This window comes from Macrobrachium rosenbergii, chromosome 28 (assembly GCF_040412425.1).
Source record: "Macrobrachium rosenbergii isolate ZJJX-2024 chromosome 28, ASM4041242v1, whole genome shotgun sequence".
NCBI classification, from domain to species: Eukaryota; Metazoa; Arthropoda; class Malacostraca; order Decapoda; family Palaemonidae; genus Macrobrachium; species Macrobrachium rosenbergii.
Window position 1 is genome coordinate 17,799,625 of NC_089768.1, and position 26,603 is coordinate 17,826,227.

General features: G+C 35.3%; 1 long non-coding RNA gene across 2 annotated transcripts; it reads left to right on the top strand.

Annotated features, from left to right (window-relative positions):
* The first annotated feature begins 13,766 nt into the window (after positions 1 to 13,766).
* Positions 13,767 to 18,985, top strand: LOC136853902 (uncharacterized). 2 transcript variants are annotated; one of them, XR_010857568.1, is made up of 4 exons: positions 13,767 to 14,009; positions 14,454 to 14,557; positions 14,751 to 14,879; positions 18,041 to 18,985. It is a non-coding gene; the product is annotated as an uncharacterized lncRNA (long non-coding RNA). The 2 variants fall into 2 exon arrangements; XR_010857567.1 differs by having other exon boundaries at positions 13,767 to 14,557; positions 18,041 to 18,889.
* Positions 18,986 to 26,603: the final 7,618 nt, after the last annotated feature.

A 26,603-nucleotide genomic window follows, 5' to 3' on the forward strand; every position in this document is an offset into this window, starting at 1 on the left:
GACAAGAGCTAGGTGTTCTTGGTACTAAGGACTCTGGAAAGGGAACCAGTTTTGATCTTATAATGTTTATCTCGATCTAGTTTCATGAGATCTTTCGCAGTCATTATTGTTTATATCTGAACAAAACTGGTTTTCTAATGCATAATTATCTAAAAAATTCAGTTGGTCTTTGAATGTTATTTAGATTCTGTTTTATATCTTTAACAATTTTTAATACAGCTGTTGTTCGCATCCGTGTACAAATAATTCTTCCAGAATATTTCAACAGAAAAAACAGGAATTCTATATCCTGACGAAGGGGTCGAATTCTGACTCCCCTGTTTCCCTGTGTTGTGGAAAATGCTATATTTTCTTCTTAATCAAACGCAAAGTGCAGCCGGAAACCAACTCCCTTCCATTTTAGCTGGGCTACTGTTTTTGCCAAGTAGTGTATATATACAGTATATATATATATATATATATATATATATATATATATATATATATATATATATATATATTTATATATATATATATGTATATATATATATATATATATATATATATATATATATATATATATATATATATATATATATAAGTATGTATATATATATATATGTGTGTGTGTGTGAATATATGCAGCAGGATTTGTGCAAAAGATAGCGAGGGTACTTGGACTGTATATGGAAGTCAAAGTTGCAATGTATGAAAAGATTGTTGAGTCGACTCACCTTATGAAAACGAAGAGTAGATGTTAAATCATTATGAGAGGAATATGACTTAAGGAGCTGAGATGAACTTTGTGTAGTATATGTGGCATAAGTATAACTAAAGGGGTGAAAACAGGGAGATATATAGACATGGTAAAGACGTGGACTTACGTGGTAGGACAGATCAGTGAGTTTTCAGTATGATCTGATTATATAGAAAAAAAGATGTATCGAAAGTATTATAAGAAAGGATGGGAAGAAGGCCCAAAAAGGGTTGGGTTTACGGCGTACATGAGGTGTGAAAAAGTAAGACCCTTAATTCACAGGAGACACATGAGTACATACAAGATGGACGTACAGGTGCAGTGTGGGAAAGGGGCTCGATATATATATATATATATATATATATATATATATATATATATATATATATATATATATATATATATATATATATATATATATATATATAAAATATATATATATATATATATATATATATATATATATATATATATATATATATATATATATATATATATATATATATATATATATATAGTAAAGTAGGAAGTCCAAATGAAAAAATCGGTAACGTCAGACCTTTATAATGCCTGTCTATTACTCAGAGGTCTCAGTGAAAAAAGTACAAAGTCATTGTTTATAAGGGTCTACAAAGAATGCGTAATTAATTATGGTAATTAGTTCGCAGTTAATCCACGAGGATGCTGGATATTAATCTCATAATTACTAGAGCATCAGACAAGTGACTTGGAAGTTAAGAGTTCTCACGCGAAAACTTTGGACATACCTCTGTTTATCCAGTAACTGGTGGTTTTTGTATGACTGAAAGTGGTAACACTTTTGTGTCCATATATTAGCGATTCTCTGTTTTGCATTTTCCTGGAACAAATTTTCTCCTCTAAAAGACCTGTACGATTTATTATATATATATATATATATATATATATATATATATATATATATATATATATATATATATATATATATATATATATATATATATATATATATTTATATAATTATGTTGAGACCTACCTTCTTTATGTATAAAACACTTGTGACCGCCTCACCAGTGGTGTTAGTATAGTTGACATCAAAAGAGATGATTATCTTAATGATTCAATAATCATTTCAATGCCTTCCATGTTTGAATTTTAATTTTACTGCCACATCAGTCTTTTAAAAGCCCTGCCTTTGGCGATGGGGAAGAAATTTGCTTTCCCATGTAAAAAGTTTTTCGATTGCATGGTTAGGGTACTTATTGGAAGTTACCTGACCGCCAATAAGCAATTTTGAATTCTCTATCACAATGTTCCGATGAACAATTCAACAGAACTCATATAAATACATTAGATGAAAGTACAGTTTTGTGGACTGTGTATAACTAATCAATTCCATTCCTTAGTAACAAGGTTAGTTTTCTAAGTGAGGTGAACTTTTGACTGTAGATTCTCTGATGATTAAAACACGCCAGGGCGGACTTCTGCTCCTGCATGTTTCCATTTCGAATTTGGCATTGTAAAGAGACTGTCCAGTAATTATTATTATTATTATTGTTGTTGTTGCCATTTATTGTTGCTATAACAGGTACACGGAACCAGAAGAATGGATTCTGCCTAAGAGACTTTGGAGACAATTAATGTTGTGAAAGACTAATACCTTATACTGTAATATGCTATGGATTGTCTACGAATATGTAATTAAAACTGTAACCAACACAAACGTAAAATGGAACATCTATCTAAAATGGAACTAAAACTTGATAGCAATTTCAGGCAAGACTGATTTACATTCTCCATTTAATTCAAGGAATTAAATCTCTGCTTTTTGTCGCCTTATTTTATCTTCACCAGGAGGTCAATTCACTTCTAATATACGTTAGGATTGAAAAAAAAAATTGAACTTCAGAGTTGTTTGATATCCCATTCCACGTCACAGAGATTTTGCAGATACATTTTTTTTTTTTTACATATATCAGCTACAGAAGAAATATAACAATTATCGATAAAGGTTTCGTTGGTAAACTATTCCTATCATAATACAATCAGTGCCCATCCCAAGCACGCATGAAATTCTAAAGAACGCCTGGCTCTTCATGTGCAATTCACGTAGTCCCTTAAAAACAGAATTCTGGGAACACAACGACAAGCAAGGAATTCTCACAAACATCGAGCTGAAAATTTCTACGAGTGAAAAGGAGAACTCTTCATCAACCCGAGTTTTTACACAAAGTATTTGTTATAGTGCTGAATTCTTTCAGAAATATTATCAATAGAATTTATGGAACAACTTTACTACACATTCAGATTCACAGCTGTGAAAGAAACCTGTCAGCTCCGAATCGTTCTGAAAAGCGAATCCTTGTTTTTCCAAAACGATTTTGCTCTCATAAATCTAGAGGATTTCCAGGCAGAGACAGTTGTTTCCGAGGACCCTTTAGAAAAATCGCAGCCTCTGCTAAATTTGTTTATTTCTCTCCCCTTGTTCACTCTTTGATGACGAATTCACCTTTCCAGCAGGAAAAGCATTAATATTCTTTTCCAGGAAAAGGTCACAAAATTCCTGATTATTCGAGTCTGCCTTTTTAATGTTATTTGTCCTTTTCATTTTCTGATCTTCTTTTTTCTTCGTTTTTTTTGTAACTCGGTCATTTTTGTAACTAGCAAAGGCTCCTTTGATCGAATTCTTTAGTTACTTTTCCTGAAAGTTGGTGAAAGTAGGACAGTTTTCTTTTTCTGAATCCTTTCCGTCAACGATGAAGGTACGCTCGCAGGACTGATTGATTAATTTATGTCAACTGGCGTTGCTATAGAGACATCGTAATGGTTATGACCAGACGCCATTTTAACTACACTTCCCCACCGTTCTCTGCGCTGTATTCTTGTCAATTTTATTTAAAGATTTCTCTGGCCCACGCAGGTTTAAATCCTACTTTCCCCCATTACCCTCAAACTTCTCTATCAATGTTTTACAGGAAACAAAACACATCTTCACCTATGTTTGGAACTGCGCTGATCCTCAGTTCTTCCTTCTGCCATTTGCATTTAGCAATCATTCATAATACTTCCTCTTAATTCAGAAAGAATGTATTCTTTTTAAATACACTCTCTCCATTTACATCACCTTCCCGCCATCAAAGCACCCATCTTCAAAAATCTTTAATTGCATTTCGCCCATTTCTCTTTCGCTCTTTCCTAAGTTTTTTTATTCTTTCTCCTGTGTTCCCCATCTTTATTCTCCACTATTCTTTGTAATTTCGCCGTGAATAACTTTGTGAATCCCGCCCGCGAAATAATTTAATTGACTAAGGAATAATCCATTCTTAACTCTTCTCTGTCATTTGACCTAATCACATTTTATTTCTCTTCTCCCTTCACACTTTTCTCAATTCTATTGATTAAATTGACTTGCCTTCATAGCTCTTACGAGCAAAATCTGGAAAACCTTTTTTATCTACCGATATTACCTATTGTTTTTAATTTTCATGCAATCAAATGATAATTTGCAAAAAAAAAAAAAAAATCCGCCCACTGTTCTAATTATTAATACCATTAAGTAACTCTTCCTTCTATTTTCTTCAAATGTCATGTAATAGCCATTTTTCTTTACAATTAATTTTTCCTATTATTCTTAAAAATTTTTCCTTTGAAATGATTTATTTCAGAAAGCCTAATCAAATTCATGAAATTTTTGTGCGAGAATCACTCAGTTCTCGTTCGCTCCAGGCACCAAATGTGTGTGTTTTTTTTTCATTTCCCTCCTTATTTATTACTTTTGCATTCAGATCACTCAGCCCAATCACCCTTTCCTGATATCTGAAACCAGCTAAGCAATGATTCAGACTGCTAGAAACGGCTCTATTTATTTGATTTAGTACCTGATTATCTTCCCTTATATGTATTCAATTCTATTCGTTCATGCTTTTCTTTACTCATTTTTCTTTTGCACGTGGCGGTATAATGTTTTATTCTTACTCCATAAGAAGAAATTAATTTAGTTAGGCATAAAAGTAAGGGAAATAGAAAATTCTCTGCATGATTTTCTTATATATTGTTTGAAACAAGTTAAGTATATTTTAATTTAACCAGACCACTGAGCTTATTAACAGCTTTCCTAGGGCTGGCCAGAAGGATTAGATTTATTTTACGTGGCTAAGAACCAACTGGCTACCTAGCAACGGGACCTACAGCTTATTGCGGAATCCGAATCACATTATGACGAGAAATGAATTTCTATCACCAGAAATAAATTCCTCTAATTCTTCATTGGCCGGTCGGAGAGTCGAACGCTGGGCCAACAGCGTGCTAGCCGAGAGCCCTATCAACCTCTCCAATGAAGAACTATTGTGTGAAACAACAGTGCAGGAAAGTAAACAAGGCAAAAGACATTTTCCACCTATAATAATAATAATAATAATAATAATAATAATAATAATAATAATAATAATAATAATAATAATAATAATCCTTTAACTGATGTGATGATGTTACTGGTATATTACGGTTAAAGTTCAACGGTTATTTATTTGTTATCATTTACAGTTTATTTTCAAACTTATTATATACCGGCCACTCAGTTTTTGTGATTTTTGCTGCTTTTGTTTTTGAAGGTTATTATTAGTTTATCTTTATTTGTCATTTTGTTTCTTCATTTTTTTTTTTTTTTTCACATATGAGCAATCTGCGCTGTGGCTGACTGATTTGCAAGTCAGTGGCCTTTCAAAACAATCCTGTTTTAATGTTTTTTTTTATTTTGAATAATCGTTACAACAGTACATTTTTATGAATATTTATTGGTATGGTTTTAGTCTTATGGAGTTTTATATATATATATATATATATATATATATAAATATTTATATATATATATATATATATATATATATATATGAATATAAATATGTATGTATATATACCTATATATATGTATGCATATATACATGTATATATATGTATGTATATATACATATTACTAACAGGACCTCATCCAAACTGGATGGTATCTAGCGAAGGAATTTATTAAAAAAAGTGACAAGCTTTCTGGGACAAACAGTCCTTGACAATGAGGACTGTTTGTCCTAGGAAGCTTGTAAATTTTTTTAATAAATGTATACATATACATATGTATGTATATATGTATATGTATATTTTTAGACATTATATAAATATACTGTATATATATTTAAGCTTTTTTCCTCTAACGAACGTACCTTGTCAATTTCATTCAAATGTGCTTTAAAAACTTAACGTAGGAAAACTAAGCAATTCCTTTCTATCTATGCAATACGACTGCACAATGGAATATTATCAACACAAACCTGCACATGACGAAACCCTTGAGCTGATTGGTTCTCGCTAACACTATGATCATTACTGCAGTATTGCAAGGCATGAGCTTACCTGCAATGACAATGCCAGTAGAATATGACGCTAGTTCTTGTGAGCTTAAAGTGAGCGGATCATTGTCAGTGGCTGCTTCCGATAAGTGTACACTGATTCTGAAACAGGGAATTTAGGAGTCAATATTAATCCTGGGCTCGAAGAAGAAAATGTTCTCTTGGTCTCTTTACTGTTAGACTGACAGTAAAGAATAAATGTGAATAAAAACTAAAATCTTGGCATCAGGTGTTTATCCTAGCAAGTAAATAATATGAGTCTAATGTTTGAACTGAAAGTGTTTACATGATTCAAAAAAGGCGAAAAAAATGGCGTCCGTTTTTATGAACCAGAAGAACAAATATTCACGATCTGTTCCAGTAATCCACCGACAAACCGAATGTAGTGAATATATCATGGATATCATGACATCCACGTCAATCTCTGTAATGCAGAAGAGAACCTCATGCATGAGATGTCATGGTAAACATTAATGAATTGCTTTCGGTCAATGTTACGTGAATTTATATCTGAATAACGGTTCTCGGAATCAGCGTATATTTTCCTTGAATATTTGGAATTATCATCTGTTATAATATGAGTGGAGATGAGCTCCGGAAATCTTCTAAAAAGCCCCTGTCTCTTTGTTTCCCTTTGTCCAGACTTTCCTAATAAACATCTAATGAATTTGAGATAAGGATCCTTACTCTAGACTGGAGAAATATGCTTCAGAAAGTTTCTGACAATGGATGAATTTCATAAAGCTTTCTTTGTCTTTACAGAAGGAAGGATGCGGTGAAGTTTTCACCTGGGTGCGTCTGATAGTGTTGGTAGAGTATTTCGAGACTGGTAATGTAATTTACATTAATCTTAATAAAAGAATCATTTACGTGGCTCCTCCGATGTTTTTTTCTTTGTTTTAGCTGACGGCAGATATTCTTATTCAATATCACTGGAGCCAATCGTGATTGGCGGGAGCTCTTGCTACTTACCGCCCACACACCAGACGATAGGCTACAGTTCGAACACAGCTGACAATCAGAAACAAGAGGCACTGTTTGATGTGTTGGTTCCTGATGCTTATCTCAACTTAAGAAAATAATAGTATGCTTACCATGAGGGTTGTGAAATAGCTGGTTGTGGAGGTGGGGGGAGTTCTGTGATTGGGTGGGTGGAGGATTGGGGAGGCATTCGCCCGAGTGAGCGCTTTTGTTTCTTCGCCAAAGTAAATGGATGCCTACGAGTGCTCCTTTAGCCGTATGGCCGTTAAGCACTTTGCTCCTTTGTCCGGTACCTTCTCAAGATCATTTTATAACTTTGAACGGGAATAGTCGTTTGCTTCCTTAATCAAGGGATGTTTTATCATTCCCATAATAAAAAAAAATTCAAAAAGAACTTAACGTGAGGAATGTTTCGTCCGCTAAATTAATCAAAATGTTTCATCATCCGTCGGTGAACGGCATTTGCGCTAGTCCCATAAGCTGATGCAACGAAAGCTTTTTGTCGAATCCCAGACTAACCTTTATTGTTGGGGGTTTTAAAACAGAAATAAAATCTATTTGGTTTGATGTATGAGTATGGTGGCTAACAGATGATCACTCTTATGGATGGTGCTTTGAATGAATCATATATATTTTTTCCCTCTTAACTTTCCTTCCTCTCCATTCGATTCTTTCTGTTGCGTTCTTCTTCAGTTTGTTTGATACCTTTGTACGCACTTCTCATGTTTGTTTTAGGGTTATTCTTACTATTAATTAAGGAAGACGTCTTGTACTAGTTTATTCCAAAGAGAACCTTTCTCCTAAAAACGTTAGAAGTTCAAGTGGTCGATAAGACCTCAATAGCTTTAACTTTACGTAGGCGTATTGATGTTTACAAACGTATACGCATGCAAATATATGTAAAGAGAGAGAGAGAGAGAGAGTCAGCTAATGTCTTTCTACAGAACGAATGAAAAATCGGCATTCTTATTAACTGTAGGAAACTAATATAAACATACAATAGTGACAGACGGTTAACGAATAAGTACTTTCGTTATGTATAGAGCCCATCACTTTTATAAAATGGGCACATACATATGCATATGTATTACTATATCAAGTTTTAGCCATGGGGCTCATTCAGGTGAGTGTGGCCCAGCTAAGGCAAAATTTGAACGCATCAGTGGCTCTTGTATTTATTATCTTTGTTATACCCGTAAGCCATATGCTTGCTTTCTTTCTCTGACTCAGGCATCTTAATAACCATGATTGTTTTGCCTGCAATTGGCTCCTATTCCGATGAAAATTATAATGATGTGCCGGCTTTGCCCGTCCGTCCGCACTTTTCCTGTCCGCCCTCAGACCCCTACTGAGGCTAGAGGGCTGCAAATTGGTATGTTGATCATCCACCCTCCAGTCATCAAACGCCAAATTGCACGTCTCTCGCCTTAGTAGTTTTTATTTTATTTAAGGTGAAAGTTAGCCATAATCGTGCCTCTGGCAACGATATAGGACAGGTCAGCACCGGGCCGTGGTTAAAATTTCACGGACCGCGGCACATACAGCATTATACCGAGACCACCGAAAGACAGATCTGTTTTCTGTGGGCTTGATTATACGCTGTGGCGGCTGTACAGAAAACTCGATTGCGCCGAAGAAACTTGGGCGCATTGTTACTCGTTATTTACCGAGCTTCATCCTCATCACACCACATCGTTTATAGAAGAGCTCTCTGACTCGTTAATCATGTAATCTTCAGCCAATATTGTATGGTCACTAGTGTCCATTTATTTTGTTAACTTTCACTAAATTTTACATTTTTTTAATCAGCGTTGGTAATTGTGGTTTCATTATCATAGAAAATAATAATGTGTAGCTTAGCTTTCTCGTTATCATGATTTTTCCTTTTCATATCTAAATTCAACTAACCGCTAACTACTTTGAATCAAAATAACGATAATAATTTTGAGTTGCATATTCAGCCCCACCAATTTACCTATCTGTTAATCAATGAAAGTCATTTAATGACACCAGCCAAGAAATTTACATTCTTAGTTCAGTGTGCCTGTTAATAGATTTATAAATATGTCAGTTGTAATAATTATTTAAAAAAAATGAAAAATAATTTAGCGACCTGCTTGTAGCCCGAGATGTGTTTAACAAACTCTAACCATGCCCAGAGAGTATAACTGTTTTACTATCCTTCCCTGGCAACCTACCAGTCAAGAGAGAGTCTTGTTTCTTAACAGCCGGTTGCTTGAGCTCAATAATGGATCCTTCAGACTTGTTGAAAACGGTTTTAGAATGTAAATAACTAAAAGTGTTATGCTGAAGTACACTGGACTAGGAAAATCTAGAAGAAACTTCTTCATTCCAATTACAGACTTGAGAGGGTGTTTACAGACGGAGTATGAATGTTACTATGTATGTTTAACTGTAATGTAAATGTTTACAAGATGAGAAGTGAAATAAATAAAGAAGTAAATGTAATTTGTCATGCTTAAAATGATTAAATCAATAAATGGCTAAAAACCCAACCAGGAAATCATAAAACAAATGTGAAGGACTGTTTTGAACAAATTACTGATAGTGATCAGATAAAAGGCAAAATTATCACTTATGGTGGATGTTAATCTTCTAAATCTCGTGAACTCTATTTTGATTATTAATTACCAACCGAGATACAAGCGTAGCGGAAACAGCCGGCGCCCGCCTGGTGAAGGCAATATCCGGATTGAACCGGACACAACGGGAATAATTGTATTATGTGATACTGAATAAATGCAAGAGATTCACTTGAAGACATATCACTATTTAATATACTGAATGCATAGGACGCATGGAAACATAAAAACTCACTGATTTTGTAGTGATAATATTAGGAAATCAGTGGTATTGCTATTGGTTGTTATAAAATTAATGTAAGACTATCTATGAATAAATCCTTAGATCATGTAGGTAAAACGGAAGAGCTATGAATAATCGTCAGCAGTCTGTTAGTTAATTTTAAATTTCAAATCAATCAGAAGCTCCCATTTTCTATGATTCACGGAAAATGTGCCTATTCGTGGTATTTTTCATAGAGAGATATTCACAAATTACTGTATTTTTATATAATTTTCGTGACTAAATGCACTCTTTGTAATAAAACTATTAAAATATTCAGGTATAAGCTTTTTTAGAGGGTTTTTTGGTGTTTTGAACTATCAAAATAGGCAGTGATGAGCGTTTTTAGAGGTGTGTGAAGCATTCGCGGATTTTAGCTGTTCTTGAGGCGTAGCGGTACACATCAACCGGCGAATAGGCCTATCGGGGGTCGACTATATGCCTTAAAGAATTTTGTAATCCGAAACACTTTTGCCTTTACAGTTGCTTGCCAAGGAATTTCTTCATTATTTTCCAAATGTTCATAACATACCATAGATGTTAGCACCATAACAATAATGTATTATATTGACTGGACTTAATTTCCTTCCGTAGTTCTACACGTTAATGCACGAACGTTTAATGACATAGAAAACTACAAGTTTAGACGTATATATCATTCTCCTTTGTCATAACTGTAATTGTACATTGAAAGCTTTACTTTTTTTTCTCTGCAACTGAGGAGTCAGGTTGATGAAAAGAAAGAGGGGGACAAGGTACATTATCGGCTAATCCTGTGACAGACAGGTAGACAGGAGATGTCTGTTAGGATGGCTTACCTGTTCGAGGAAATCCTTATTACTTAGGATATGGCGACCCATTATCTTCGCTGTCTGTCCGTCTCTTCTTGTTTCTAGTGATTCTTATTTTTTATGTGATTCTCATGGCTTACAATAAGGGAAACTGAGCGAAGAGGAAAAGAATAAAACGGAATAAATATAATTTCACAGCAACTGACGATAAATCTATAAATGAAAAGGCAAAAGAAAGCTGAGAAAGGTGAGAGAAAAAAAAGTATATCTTAGTTTAACCAGACCACTGAGCTGATTAACAGCTCTCCTAGGGCTGGCCCGAAGGATTAGATTTATTTTACGTGGCTAAGAACCAACTGGTTACCTAGCAACAGGGCCTACAGCTTATTGTGGAATCCGAAACACATTACGTCGAAAAATGAATTTCTATCACCAGAAATAGATCCCTCTAATTCTTCATTGGCCGGTCGGAGAGTCGAACGCTGGGCCAACAGCGTGCTAACCGAGAGCTCTACCCACCCCTCCAATGAAAAACTGAGAAAGGTGAGAGAATGTAAAGCAGGCTAAGAGAGAGAGAGAGAGAGAGAGAGAGAGAGAGAGAGAGAGAGAGAGAGAGAGAATGATGTAGAAGAGACAGTGAAAGGCTATACAAGGGAAACGCGCATAAATAAACCAAAGAAGGGAACTGGAAACCATCAGGATAAATACAGAAACAACGAAAGTAGGCGAGGAAACAAACAGATAAAAGAACGCTATACATCCATAGCGAAATTCACGGAAACAATGATTCGATATCCGCCATACATTTATGTGAGAACAAATAGTTTTTATCTTGTTTTTAAAAGCTCGACCATAAAGGTTTGCCTCGGATACAACCAAAAAAAAAGTTCTGCCGAATTAGGTTATTATGGGACTAATCTAAACAGCATTCAACGATGGACAATGATATATTCTATTTTAATTACTGCAATGAACAAAACAATATTTGCGCTACGCGATTTTTAGGGCGAAATACATTTTTACAGGAATAACAAAACCGAGATTTGCTTATTAAAACGGAAGACCATTTTTTCGACGAGCTAAACGCCTGCATTGGACCGAGTTCTGTGCTAAAAACACCATCTTTATAAAAAATCTCTCTCCTGGATGGTTACATAATGTTTTCAAAATACCTCGTAACACTTATTTTTGGGAACAATATGATTTTGTAGGGAACGCAGAGAAGTGGAATCCTGTTCATTATATGAGGCAAAACGATTGCTTTAATTTTCCAGATGACGGAACAAGCAATGGACGAAATATAATATTATAAAACGCATCAGAAGACACTATTTAAGCTATTGTTCTTTCATAAGTTTTAATTTATCCTCAAAATAGTTTGATAAAAAATCGAACTCAAGAATGTTTTTTCCTTGACATATGTAATGAAGACAAAATTTTCTTTACATGAACTTAATATTTCCTTGAAGGTTATATGCATACATACACACACATACATACAGTATACACACACACACACACACACACACACACACACACACACACACACACACACACACACATATATATATACACACATAAGACTTCTAATGAGCGTGAGAGGCTATATATATATATTGTATATGATGGAGGTAACATATATTAAACAGTATACCTTAGTTTTCAAATGAGCTGATTAACGTGAGAGGCTAGAGATGAAAGACTTTTTACCTTGTATCCAGGTGGTTACTTAGTAAGGGACATACAGCTACTACTTTGCATGCTTACAAAGGTAAGTCTGGCAAGTAGTTATGCCCCTGTATGAGAAAGTATGACAACTAACAGGAGGATTGACAGATGAATAGGATTGGTTCACACAACAGATTTTGTGCATCAAATGCTATTAAAAGTATAAGATGTGTTAGCTGATGAACCTGCTAGCAGCGCCTAAGCGCCGCCCATATGTGACGTCATTGTCCACGTCACGAGCTATCTGTACTTCGGCTGAGAGTTAGTTGCAATGAAGATACGAAACTATGCTGAGTATCATTTCCTGATCCTGCCTAGCTCTAGACCCAACAAAAATTGTTTGAGAAGTCACGGGCTTCACCTTGAAAAATGTTAATAAGCTAATTACCAAGTCCAAAATGCATTTCAGCAATGAAATACAACAGGGAATGAAGCAATTGTAGCACCGAAAATGGAGACCCAGATGAAACGGGAATTGTTTTAATAACAGGGGTTTAGGTCGCCCAGAGATTCAAATGGCGAAACGTTTCTTTACGGTTTGCATAAGCAAAAGAAATCGTGTTTGTACAACAGAAGTAAAATACCAAAAGCGCTACTCCTCTTCACTGCAAACCATCTGTGGATGGAAATGTTTTCCTTACTCATGATACCGGAGGCAATGCTCCGAGATTGCCTTCAACCAGAGCATGAAGTGAGATTCAACTCATCAGCAAATGAAACACGTTTTCGAGAGTTCGTCAAGAACATAAGGTATGGAGGGGTATTTCGATTAAAGGCTACTGTAAATCTCTCTCTCCCGTTGCTTGGATTGACGTGCGTCTTCGTAGCACGTAAGTATCGGAAGACACATTTTACAATTTTTCACATACGGCATCATTCATTCCTTAATAAGCACAATGTAAGCTAATATCATTCTGAACCTTTGTTTGCATATTAAATCAAGATAATACAAATAGCACTGAAGAAAGAAACGGCAATAATACTGAAGACAGCGAAAGCATATACAGTATGGGATATTTAAAGTGATCTTCATATGCCAAACAAATTTGAAATTTTTATTCTCGTTTTGGAAAATAACAGATTTATTCTTTAGCATAAACACAGAAATAATGCAGAATCAGATGCCCAGTGCTTGAGGCATTAATAAATTCGTTTCAGCTCCTTCTTAAGTATATATACAAGTAATTTTCTCGGGCGAATGTCGTCCATGTCTGATAACCGTGACTACATCGTCCTTGATGGTGACGTCACCGAAAACTCATATCTAGGCGAAAACAGAGACGACTGTTATTGTATCGTGTATGGCGGTTTGGCTCAATGGTGTTTCAGGCGTTGACGTTGTGACCGGCACTTTATTACGTCAAAGTCTCGGGCTGCTGTTTGGAGTGCGTGTATTCTACAGATGCAGGAAATCCAGAACAGTCTACGATGAAGTACTGGGGTGCCCAAGACGGTTTTTACGCAAAACTACGGAGTCTTTCGCCGGCGCTAAAGCTAAGTTTTAACACTGCCACTCCTGTTTAATTCTTTAGGGTAACTAGGATTGTGTTGTTTCTAGTGATCTTAGCCGGTTTTTATTCTATTTCAGTAGCCCCAGGGCTGATGTTTGATGGAACTAGCCTATGATGGAACTAGCCTATGATGGAACTAGCCTATGATGGAACTAGTTTTGAAACTATGGCATTCATTTTTTTTTGTGGTTGATTTTAAATCTGTTCGCAATTAATGCTTAGTTTGCAACGTCATACGTGGTTTTAATATATATATTTTGGAACACTACCTGGGACTAACCTCGCTTTGACACGGGTGTTGCTGCTTAACATTCTTTAGTGGGAAACTGGGTACTAGCCTATTAGCCTATGAGCCTATGCTATTATAGCTTTTCAATATGCGTGTTGCAAATTTTTGCCGAATTAAAGTTGAAAGGGTAATGGGCAAAGTCTGCCGTTGAGATCCATACCACACGCTTTTTTACAGGACCTGGAAACTGGAAAAAAGTATGTTTCCGTTGTGGAACATCGTATTTGCCCTGGCGGATTTACTTTTTCTGTACAAGTGGAGACTTCTTTAGGTCTAAGGAGGTTAGTATTCAGTCTATGACGTATATGAAATAGGCAACAGCAGTTAAAACTTTAGATGACCCATATGTGAAATCTTGTTTTTTTTAAGCTGCTTTAAATCTGCTTCAAACAGGGTTTGTCAGTCATGGAAGCATATTAATTTAGGGTGCATGGCAATCCTGAATATACCATAATAAACACACTCGTCTTTCAGGTGTTCGTGAATTTCAAGCCCACATTCAGAAGGAGAGAAATGGATTACTCAAGTTAACATTGTGAACTCTGAATAGCTTTCCATAAACTGCTCTTAAGAATCAAGAGATACTTTGCTCTCCAGTTTTGGGTGAGGAATAAGTGTGGTGTGATAATCTTAAGATGAATTTTCAATACTTTATTCCATCTTAGATTTTTTTTTTAACCTCCACCCCTAAGGGGCGGTGCCCCTATAGGGGTGGAGGCCCTTCCATGAATCAGTATTACCGTAGGTCTTAGGACCTATGGTAATGGTAATGTTCATGGAAGGTTTGTTAGGGAACCAACCAATTTAATTTTTTTTTTCAGGTATTGAGGGCACTAGACTAGCCAGATTCATAAATTAACGTAATTTAAAGTAAATTTTCTTGCTTTGAAATTTTCAACAGCTTGCATTGTAGTAATACTATTTTGCCTTTGTTTTTGGTACTTAATGTAACTTAAAGTTGAGTATAAAGATTTTATTAACTTCAGATATACTTTCATGAGTTTTTAAATATTTTGAAGGTTAATTTTCAAGTTATGTGGAGCTTTTGTATAGTATCCTGGCTACTTAACCTTTTGGCATTTGTCTAGTGTCATTTGGCACTTGACATGTTGGCTTCTGTATGGTACCCCTGGCCATGTGACTAATGAGCACTTCTATGGTATTCCTGCCATGTGACAGGCTGGCATTGTTCTGGTAATGGTAGTCCTGTAACTTAATTTGTATTTGTGTAGCACCCATGGCCACGTGACCTGTTGGCTTTTTTGTAACCCAGGGCGTTTTACCTGTTGGCATTTTAGTAACCCTAGTCACGTTACCTTTTGGCATTTTTGTAATCATGGGCATTTTACCTGTGACATTTTTGTAACCAGTCACTTTACCTTTTGGTATTTTAGTAATCCTGGCCACTTACATGTTGGCATTTGTTTGGTAACCCTGGGCACTTAAAACCTGTGGGCATATGTTTGGCAACCCTGGCCATTTACTTGCTGGCATTTGTTTGGCAACCCAGGCCACTTAACCTGTAGGCATTTGTTTGACAACTCTGGCCACTTGTTGGCATTTGGTAATCTTGGTCACTTGACCAATTGGCATTTTCTGTAACCCTGGCTACTTTACCAATTGGAATTTTGGTAACCTTTACCACTTTACCTGTTGGCATTTGTTTGGTAACCCTGGTCACTTGACATGTTGGTATTGTTACTCTAGTAACTCAGGTTACTTGATTTGTGTTTTGTTCAGTATCCTTGGTTACACTATTTGCTTGCATTTGCACAGTATACCTGGCCACTTAACCTTTTAGTATTGGATATTATCCTTGGTCATTTAACCTTTTGGCATTTGGATAGTAACCTTGGCTCATTTAACCTTTTGGCATTTGGATAGTATCCTTGGCCACATAACTTTTTGGCATTAGGATAGTACCCTTGGCCACTAAATTTTTTGGCATTTGTTGGCTACTTAATTGGCATTTGGATAGTATCTTGGCATTTGGATAGTATATCTGGCTGCTTAACCTTTTGACATTTGGATAGTATCCCTGAGCACTTCATTTTTGGCACACCTGGCCATGCCTGTTGGCATTAGACTGGTAATGATAGCCATGTGACAAATTTGTATTTGTCCAGTACCCCTGACAACTTGGCTTATTTATTGGGTAACCTGGCCATTTTACTTGGCTTTTATTTGGTACTCCTAACCATGTAACTTGGGAGATTTGCCATGTATGCATTGCCACTCAACCTCAAGGAATTTGTTTGGTATCCCTGGCCAAGTGACATGGATTTTGTTTCCTCAGGCCACTTGATTTGTTGGATTTATTCAGGGACCCGGGCCACTTGACCTGTTAGCATTTTGTCAGGTACTCCTAGCCACTTTGGCTTGTCTGAATTTGTTACCCCAGACCATCTGACTTGTGGTTTGTGTGCTACCCCAGGCTGGCTGATTTGACATTGTTTTGGAACCCTGGTTGAAGGGTTTATCAGCTTTTTTAAAAGGTATTTAACTTTGGAAACTATTCATGGAAACTTTACAACCATCATATTGAAAATAATGACTATAGCATGACAGTTATGGTAAATGGGTTGCCTAGTTAGATTAAATTAGGATTTTGGGTTTGGGTCACAAAGATGAGCAAGTAATTTGGTATCAAAAGCAGTATAGCTCTTACGAAATTAGAACCGGAATAGCTGCATTGTTATTTTTTTTTTTTTTTTTTTATAGCCTTTTTACTAAAGGCTGTCCATGAAGGAATAAGGTTGTCACTCAGCGATGTATTTTAAAGAAGCTAGCCTCATCCTTGAGAATTATATATAAAAAACTTACATTGTACCCTCAAGAAAAAGCAACAAGTACATTATTTTACCCACGTGAGAGATATATAAGACGGGAACTACAGACTTCCTAGGTGAAATGTATTGAATGATAGCACACTTGCTAGCATATATGTGATTCATCACCCAGAGTTCTGAAACACACAATGTTAATAGCCAAATACTGCCCAGTCCAGTAGAAACAGTGGTGTATATTAAAACTACTAATGTGGACTTGGTGGTGGAAAAGGATAACTGCTGGTATTCCAGAGCCTGTGACTTGGCTCAGGAAAATCAGCAGCTGAAGGAAAAGCAATGAAATTCTTTCAAGTATATGACAAATATTATAGAATTTTACCATATACACTATATTAGAGAATTTTACCATATACACTACCTAAGATCTGTTTTCAAATTGAAAAGTCTAGTAGGATACTAGAATATTATTTCCAGCTCTGCCCCACATGAAAAATCTACAAACAATGGTTTCGTTATTGCTTTGATCAGTGTGGAGATAGTTTCCCTCACACCTGGTAACGTTTTACTTATAGTAGTCTCATTTGCTCAGAAACTTCATTAACATTGCTTGGAAGATTAGATCCACCTGAACATTTAATTGTACCATCTTATATAAAAGTCTTTATATCAGCAACTTAATGTTAACGGCTTTGTCATTGATCAGATAACGTGCATACTGGAGCTTGAAAATTAGTTTTGGAACTTGTCAAAATTTAGTTCTGTACCGTATAGATTCTAGTTGTTTAGGAACAATGTGGTCATATAAAACTTTGCATATGCATACTGGGTAGCTAAAAATGTTAGAATATTAAGAGTCGGGTCTATAGGTATTGAAAGGATATTCTTTATGCCCATAAACATGTTTTGATAGGGTAAATCATTAAATTGCCGTTCCTAATCACTTACAAAGATTTTTCATCCATGCCAATTTTTCAGACTAATGTGTACAAGGACAGTTCAGCATATGTGACCCACGGATAAGATTAACCTTTTCATCAGAAAAAAAACAAGAGCTGATTGCTATCCATATTCCCAGGCCATTTTGACTAACATTTTTGTTTCAAAAGAATAAAATATGACCCACGGATGTTACCCTGTATAAGATTAATTTTGTATCAACATTCCCAGGGTATTTTGACAAAAGTTTTTGTTTCAAAACAATAAATAAAAATTTTAAATAATTTCATATGTATTTTCTAAATGCTTGTATCATACGGAAAGCTGTTCATAGCTATGCATTTCATAGCGGTGAATTATATTGATATTAGTAAAATGGTAAAAATTTACAAACCTATCTGAGGTGAATTTATGCGTTAGTGGTCTTAGTTTCTGATGGGCTTTGCAGAGGACGATAAGCTATTGATTCACATCTGCTGTAATGAAAAATATGATCATCAGATGCATTTAAGAACATGAATTTTATATTTGGCCTCAAAAATTTTCTGAGTACGAGGCAGTCTAAATCCAGGTACGTGTCTTCTGCAAGATTTGTAGAAGATTAAGATTATTAACTATTTAAAAGTTTAACCTTAAATAATTACAGATGTTCACAATGAAATACAGTTAAAACATTTGACATAATTATTTATCTGCATAACTATCTGCATTGATCATCTGATAAATAGAATTATGAAAGGGTCAAGTTGACGTCCTCGTCGTTGGTGACAAATGAAATTAAGATGTACTGTACATCAAGAATTTGCACAGGGTATTTAGTAATAAAAAATATAAGATTAGAAGATTGTTGTGGGTATGGATGATTTTGTTCTTGCAGCGTTGTCAAATAATAAGTAAACTTTTTTGAATTGATAAAATTGATAAAAGGACAAGATTATTCATGTTATGACGACCAGGTATTGCCAAATAAATTGGGGGAAAAAATGAAAATGTTTGCTTTCTGGAACATCAAGCATCCCTGGAGTTTCTGAAAAAGACAAATGTCATAAAGTTAAAAGGTTAAAGTTTGATCTTATTTCGAGAAACGAATTGAAATGATGAAATACCGGTTTCCTGAAGAAACAAAGTCCACTGGTCGTTCGGATGGACGTTACACTGAGTTTTAAAGCTACACAGCTACGAGGAAAAGGCTGGATAAAATTACCGATAAACAGTTTTATTTGATCAGAATGTTCGGGTTTGCTATGGAGCTGCCAAATACTCTTGTATTTCAATTACCTGTTAAAATTCCCAAATGGCTTCCATTCTAACGTAGGCCTTCCTGGAGGGGGTCCCGTCCGTCTACGAGTAAAAGATTGAAAGAGCATTATACTTACGGTAGATTACTTAAAGAATTTTTTCATGGGAGTTTATTAGGATTGATATTCGTGAAGGAAATCTTTAACTTTGCAGATTGTAACTAGTATAAAAGGAGTAAGTACAGTATAAGAAACTGACAAAAAGATGAACATGAAATTGCTTATCTGAATTTGGTAGAAAGGCAGCGAAGTTCGGAGCAGGATGAAATGGGCTGGGTATAGGAAGATCGGGATCAGACAGTACTGGAGGGAAATATGTTAATTTGTTTGACCAGAGGGGATGTTGGATCAATTATCGGTATCGGACTGGACATTCAGAAAATTTGCACGAGGAAAAATGTGGACAGTAGATACGGGTTTGTTAACATGATCTTGGTATTGAAAAGAAAAGGTGGGAGGGGAGGTTAATGAAAATGTAATGGGAGGAGCATGTAGATGATGAAAGTGGGTGGCAAAAGGACTCACTACAAACACACACGAGTATGAGAAGACGTGAAAATTGCAGTGAATGGTGAAAGATTGCAGTGAATGGTATGTTAGACGAAGATGGGTGCTGTATGTCACGGTACCAGTAACGTGGAATTACGCAATTGCCCGATGACGTATTAAATCCATAAATATTTTATTGGTATGAAATACCCGGTATGTATCCACCCTTGTCAAAGTCCAGGGTAAACTCATGCTAAGTAAAGTAGATAAAGTAGACGGCATCACGAAGATATCGTTTATTAATATAGTTTGACTACATTATAGAAATGGGTGTATATAATACTTTGATCACCGAGGGGCTAGTACTAAACACGGCGTCCCATTGAGCTTTCGCCCTGTTTAGTACTAGCACCTCGGTGTAGGCGACGCGTAGATAACAAGCCAAAGTAGTACCATTTTTTCATCAGCTAATAAGTTTAGTACTAGCACCTCCGAGTAGGTGATGCGTAGATAACAAGCCAAAGTAGCACCAGTTTCTCACCAGCTAATATGTTTAGTACCTCGGAGTAGGTGACGCGTAGATAACAAGCCAAAGTGTCACCATTTTTTCATCAGGTAATATGTTTAGTACTAGCACCTCCGAGTAGATGACATGTAGCTAACAAGCCAAAGCAATACTATTTTTTCATCAGCTAATATGTTTAGTACTAGCACCTAGGAGTAGGTGATGCGTAGATAAGCCAAAGTATCACCTTTTTTCATCAGGTACTATGTTTAGTACTAGCACCGCGCAGTAGGTGACGCGTAGATAACAAGCCAAAGTAGCACCATTTTTGCATCAGCTAGTATGGTATGGGTTTACCATGGACTCTGACAAAGGTGGATACATACCTATTTTATTATTCAAGGGTATCTTCTATGACAACGATTAGAGAACTGATAAAGTGATACTTGAGTAATTTTTCTCGGTTTAGCTCACTGGATTTTTGGGCATAATGCGTTTGGTAAAAATAAGTTGAAACAATAGGTTTAGGAACAAATTTATGAATTTGCTCTTCGACACTTTTTTTTTTTTTTTTTTTTTTTTTAACAAAATCGGCAATTGAATGCAATAATTCAACTGGGCATTATTTATTATATTTTTATTCACACATTACTTTTCTCATTATTTGGGCATTTAGCTTGGTCTTTGCGTGTGCATTAAATGTGATTCGGTTTCACGGCTTACTATAGTATTTAATTTGTCCAATTTTAAGACTTTTGATAAGTTGTACTTCCTCCTTGACGGGGAAAACTTGCCTAAAAAGCATTTTCTTCAAGTAGTTTTTTATCTGAGTGGGCCTTGGTCTTCTAACTCCTCTAAGTATGTGTAATATATATATATATATATATATATATATATATATATATATATATATATATATATATATATATATATATATATATTATAATGTAATGTAAAGCAGATAGTTGGCTGTTTCTAAAAACTTGAACGAACATCCAAATCGGGGGAGGAGAAGACATATCCCAGAAGTCTTTAAGATGTTTTATTGAAAACACACAGCGCGACGTTTCGAGACTGGCGTCTCATTCTCAAGCTAAAATGTAACCAACACAAAATTAATACCACATTAGGTTGAAGGAAACAAACATAAAAAAGGGAGATGGGAACAGAATGACTATATGGGCGAGCACAGCCGGACCAGCGCAACTCACGAGAAGTACGAAGGTGCCGAAGAAGACTAGGCTAAGTTTAAGTGGGGAACTGCCCATTTTATAAATAACTAAAATAATAAATTGTCAACACTTGGTGGTTCGGCGCCCTGTCCAGAATTTTAAAATCTTCGTATTGGATAATATGTTTACATTTTTTTGCGTGGTCTCGCATATTAGAGAATTCAGGATTATTTAACTTGACACCAGCTCGATAACTGACGTCCCTATGACAGTCGATTCGCACCTAGAACAACCTCAGTGCCGATCCCACGCAAGTCCCCAAAACACATTGCTCGCATTTATATACGACACCTGAGGTCATCAATGGACTTAAACTGTCTTTAAATTTGAAAAGACTTCTGATTGTAACTGAATTATTGGGAATGATATTCAGTTTAATGACAGGGGCATATTTAGAAATAAGACCTCGTAATTCTTTGTAAAAGTACTCATCATGAATCAAAGGAGGGCTAGCACAGAAGGGCAGTTTAGGTACTGTAGGTATACTTTGCTTAGGAATAAAAACTTTTTTGAGAAATTTAAAAACGTGCCTGTGAAGCAAAGAGACAGGAAAGCAATTATCACAAACATACTTATATAAAAATTCTACATCGAGGTGAAACGAGTTCCAACTGAAAGTTAATGAAAATGCTGGATGCAAAAGAGAAGTAACTGAATTTAAAGTTAAAAAAAAAAATGACTAAAAATTAGTACCAAGATCTGTAAAGGTCTTTTTTTTTTCTTAAAACGGATGTACTAAAACCAAGCTGTTGTCGAGAAATTAAAATATCTAGAAAAGCTAATTGGTTATCTAACTCTTATTCTATAGTGAATTTGATATTTGGGTGAGCCTGACTGGTAAAGTCCAAAAACCTTTCAGCATCAAATCTTGTTTTAAAAAGGGCAAGGTTTCATCAACATACCTTCAGTAAAATAAGGATGGTAACTTAGAGGACAGGTCTCCAATGAGGTCTCCAGGGAGCACATTAGAACATCTGCGAATATAGGTCCTCATGGGGAATCCATGACCTTACCATCAATTTGCACGTAGGACGAGTCATTAAAGATAATCTCGATTACCCTAGATGTGTTCCGGCGACTTACGTGGGATCGACACTGAGGTTGTTAAGGTGCAAATCGATTGTCACAAGGGCGTCACTAATCGAACTGGTGTCAGGTTAAACAATCCTGAGTTCTCTAATATCTGAGATCAAGTTAAAAAAAAAAAAGCGAACAATATCCAGTACAAAGATTTTAAAATACAGGGCAGGGCGCCGAACCACCAAATGTTGACAAGTTTAGAGTCATTATTTATAAAGCGGACAGTTCCCCACTTAAACGCCCAGTCTTCTTCGGCACCTTTGTACCTCGAATCGAACTGAATATCGAATTTTGGCTAAAGGCCAAACACTGGGACCTATGAGGTCATTCAGCGCTGAAACGGAAATTGTGAGTAGAAAGGTTTGAAAGGTGTAACAGGAGGAAAACCTCGCAGTTGCACTAGGAAACAATTGTTAGGAGAGGGTGGACAGCAAGATGGAAGAAAGAGAATGTGAATGGAGGTACAGTAAAGGGAATGAAAGGGTTGCAGCCAGGGGCCTTGAGTAACGCCTACTGTGCACCGCATGAGGTGCAATGACGGCATCACCACTCTACGGAGTTGTGCTCCCACAGAGTCATACTTGTTTCCTTTCTTTTAACTTAATAAAGATTTTTGTAACTTTTGATAACTTTTTTCTTTTTAACACTAACATAAATTTTTGTTGGGTACTTTTTAACTTGACTTTTGAGACGCCAGTCTTGAAACGTCGCGTTATTTGTTTTTAATAAAACATCCTAAAGGCTTCTGGGATATGTCTTCTCCCCTGATTTGATATATATATATATATATATATATTTATATAATATATATATAAATATATATATACTGTATATATACAGTATAAAATATATATATATATATATATATATATATATATATATATATATATATATAAATAAGGAATATAATAATAAGAGAAAAAGAAATTTAACGATAAAAAGATAGGAATATCTCTCTCTCTCTCTCTCTCTCTCTCTCTCTCTCTCTCTAACTATATATATATATATATATATATATATATACAGTATATATATATATATATATATATATATATATATATATATATATATATATATATATATATATATATATATATATATATATATATATATATAATTTTATGTATATTATATAATGGTGACCTGGATGTATACCCCTTTATACTTAGAATTATACATTTTGTTTTTTGATCAGTTGTCACTTTTTATCCGTAGGTTAATTCATTTATATCATTCTCTTTTTTTAAACACGTTCCAATTTATCAATCTATAATTTCAATGAATACATAAAAGCTAAATGTACATTTCAAAATGATTTTTCATTGCACCGATGCAGTCAGCAAAACCGTTCTGCAATAGTTATTTTCAATCACTTGTATATTTTGCCATTTTTGGAAAAGGAAACTCATTACGATAAAAAATCGGGGCGATTAGTTGGTTGTTTCAACATTGGAAAAAAAAAAATTTTACTTTTATCCTCCAATTATAAGTCCCAGTTTTTATCTGCGGCCATTTTGAAGTTTAAAGAGTAGACTTTGAGACATTTTGTTTTGTTTACTGTCAGAAATGCTGGGAAAAGTAATATTTCAACGCCGGGAAGACTTCAAGTTCAATGATGCAATTTTTCGTGTTAGAAACGATACATTTCATAGTTATACTTTTCTCTCTGTGTCCGCTATGAATTATTAAGATAACTTCAGTTAAGACTGGAGAATAAGTTCCTTATTTTAGCCGTTTGTTAATGTCAACAAGGACGCATTAGCCTAACTATAATTAATGGTTTTTTTAAACAAATTAAAACATTACTGTACATGCAGGTAATTGAAGTGCTGGGACACTTGCTGAGAGACTGAAGAAATAATGTTTTCAGACCTAGAAACTTTGAGAAACTGACTTACACTGGTCTCTGTAGCTGAGGTATGAACAAGTAAAAATACAGATAAAGAAATGTTAATAAAAATAAAGATAAAGAAATGTTAAATAGAAGATCAGAGGGAAGTGTAATTATGCATTAAAGGAAGAGCATGGAAACGATGTAAAGCAACTGAAAGGAAAGATTATCCGCTGGATTGCATTAGGTGAACAGCACATGGAAAGAGCAAAGACAAAAGAAATTAAAAGGATGCGATTAGCTCAGCTTCCTTAATACTTTTCGTCAATTACGGTTGCTCTCGCAAGCAGCAGGAAGCTTACGTTTTCCGTAAGTGCCCTTCGGTGATTCAGATACTAACAGTGAGATTAGAAAATCATGGAAAATAGGGCCAGACTCCAATTTGCATCAAATTTTTAAGCTCTGAAAAATTCATAACAATCAAGTCGTCAGTTTACATGCAATCTTGCTCGACAGATACTGGAGAAAAGACTTAAAAAAAAAAAAAAGGTAAAATCTAAGTAGTTACGAAAAAATAGAGGTTTTGCATCGACAGTGGAAAGGATAGTAGCACACAGGTGTTTTTTTATTGTTTGATAAATATCACATATTTACCTAATCATATAATTTGCCTAATCATATAATTCGATGCAGACAGTCAATTAGAATTTTTGCCCTTCGGTGGCTCGTCTACAAATATTTAGCGAAAATTCTGGTATTATCTATTTCTCCCCCGAGTGATTCTTATACTAGATACATTGATAATTGTCCTCAGAACTAAACGAATGAAAAAGGAAAATTGCTGGACAGGAAAAGAACAGAAAAACCACGCTTGCGTTTGAGATATTGTTCTTCCAAAAATGCTTGTTGTCTTGAAGACGGAGAAGTCAGACGCAAGGCAAAGTTCTCATTAGCCAGCTCCGACTCTGCGTCGTGATTTCCCACGAGATTCCATTTCCTCTGGATTAAAAGCGGCCACTGCTTGAGTATTAGCTGAGCTGTTCTTCCTGGCGTGGGACCGGGAACTCCTATCTGATGATTGTCTCACGTTGAAACACGCTAAAAATAATTTGATCTATATATTATTGAATCTAGTCTTTTTAATGCACGGGGCAAAGCTTTCATGATTCTAAACATTATGGTTATGGATATATGGTAGACTTATATTAGGTTTGAAATCTTGGTTATTTCATTTAAGTAACTATTTATGGATATATGGTAAACTTATATTAGGTTTGAAACCTTGGTTATTTCATTTAAGTAACAGTGTGAACCTTTTGTAATTTCTTAATGTTATGGCTATAGGTGTATGGTAAGCTATAATTAAGTTTGGGACCCCGATTATGTTTCCCCTAACTTAAGGCATTTTTTTTAAACACTTGCCCTTTATATTTCTATACAAATGCCTTGGTGAAAAGTTTGAGGTCAGTTATAGTTTGCCTGAAATGACGTTCAGCCCCAACAACCACAATTTATATTAATTCCATGCAGAATTGCAGCTCTACTTCTCTTCTCGTCCCTTTGTAGGTTAAGCCATGGGGACTGGTGTAAATAATGCCTAATTCTCTTTTTACTTCAGTTTTTGCATGATACCTTTTTGCCGTGAACACCTTCAACTTTCACTTGGAAGAACTTTCCCTTAGCCCTCGACTTCAGCTGTTCTTACTAACCTCTCTAGAGACTTGACGATCTTGCGCCTCTGCTTCAATAGAGTTTCAGTTACTTGGTATTCAGTGATGGCTTTCCTTTTTTCATTACGGAAAACGGCTCGACTTACCTTAAATTGTATTATTGATAACCATGTGAGTCTCCACTCTTTTGTTTGTAAGAGAAAACAGCTTCATCTCGCACATTCTCGGAAAAAGTAATCTTATACTGTCACTGTCAGTTAATTTCATCTTGTGCTTGGAAATATCTTGACACGTATATCCATGCTGGCGATTAGATCTACTTAGCTGGAGTTGTCATTTCAGCTTCACATAAATACTTATTAACTTTTATGAAGCTGAAATGATTATCTTACAAGAAAATCGATTTACTTAAAACCGTCCATCATCGCTAGTAAAATTTAATTTTATCAAGAGTTGTTTATTATATTTGTTTTGTTCTAAATATATTTCTCTGCTAG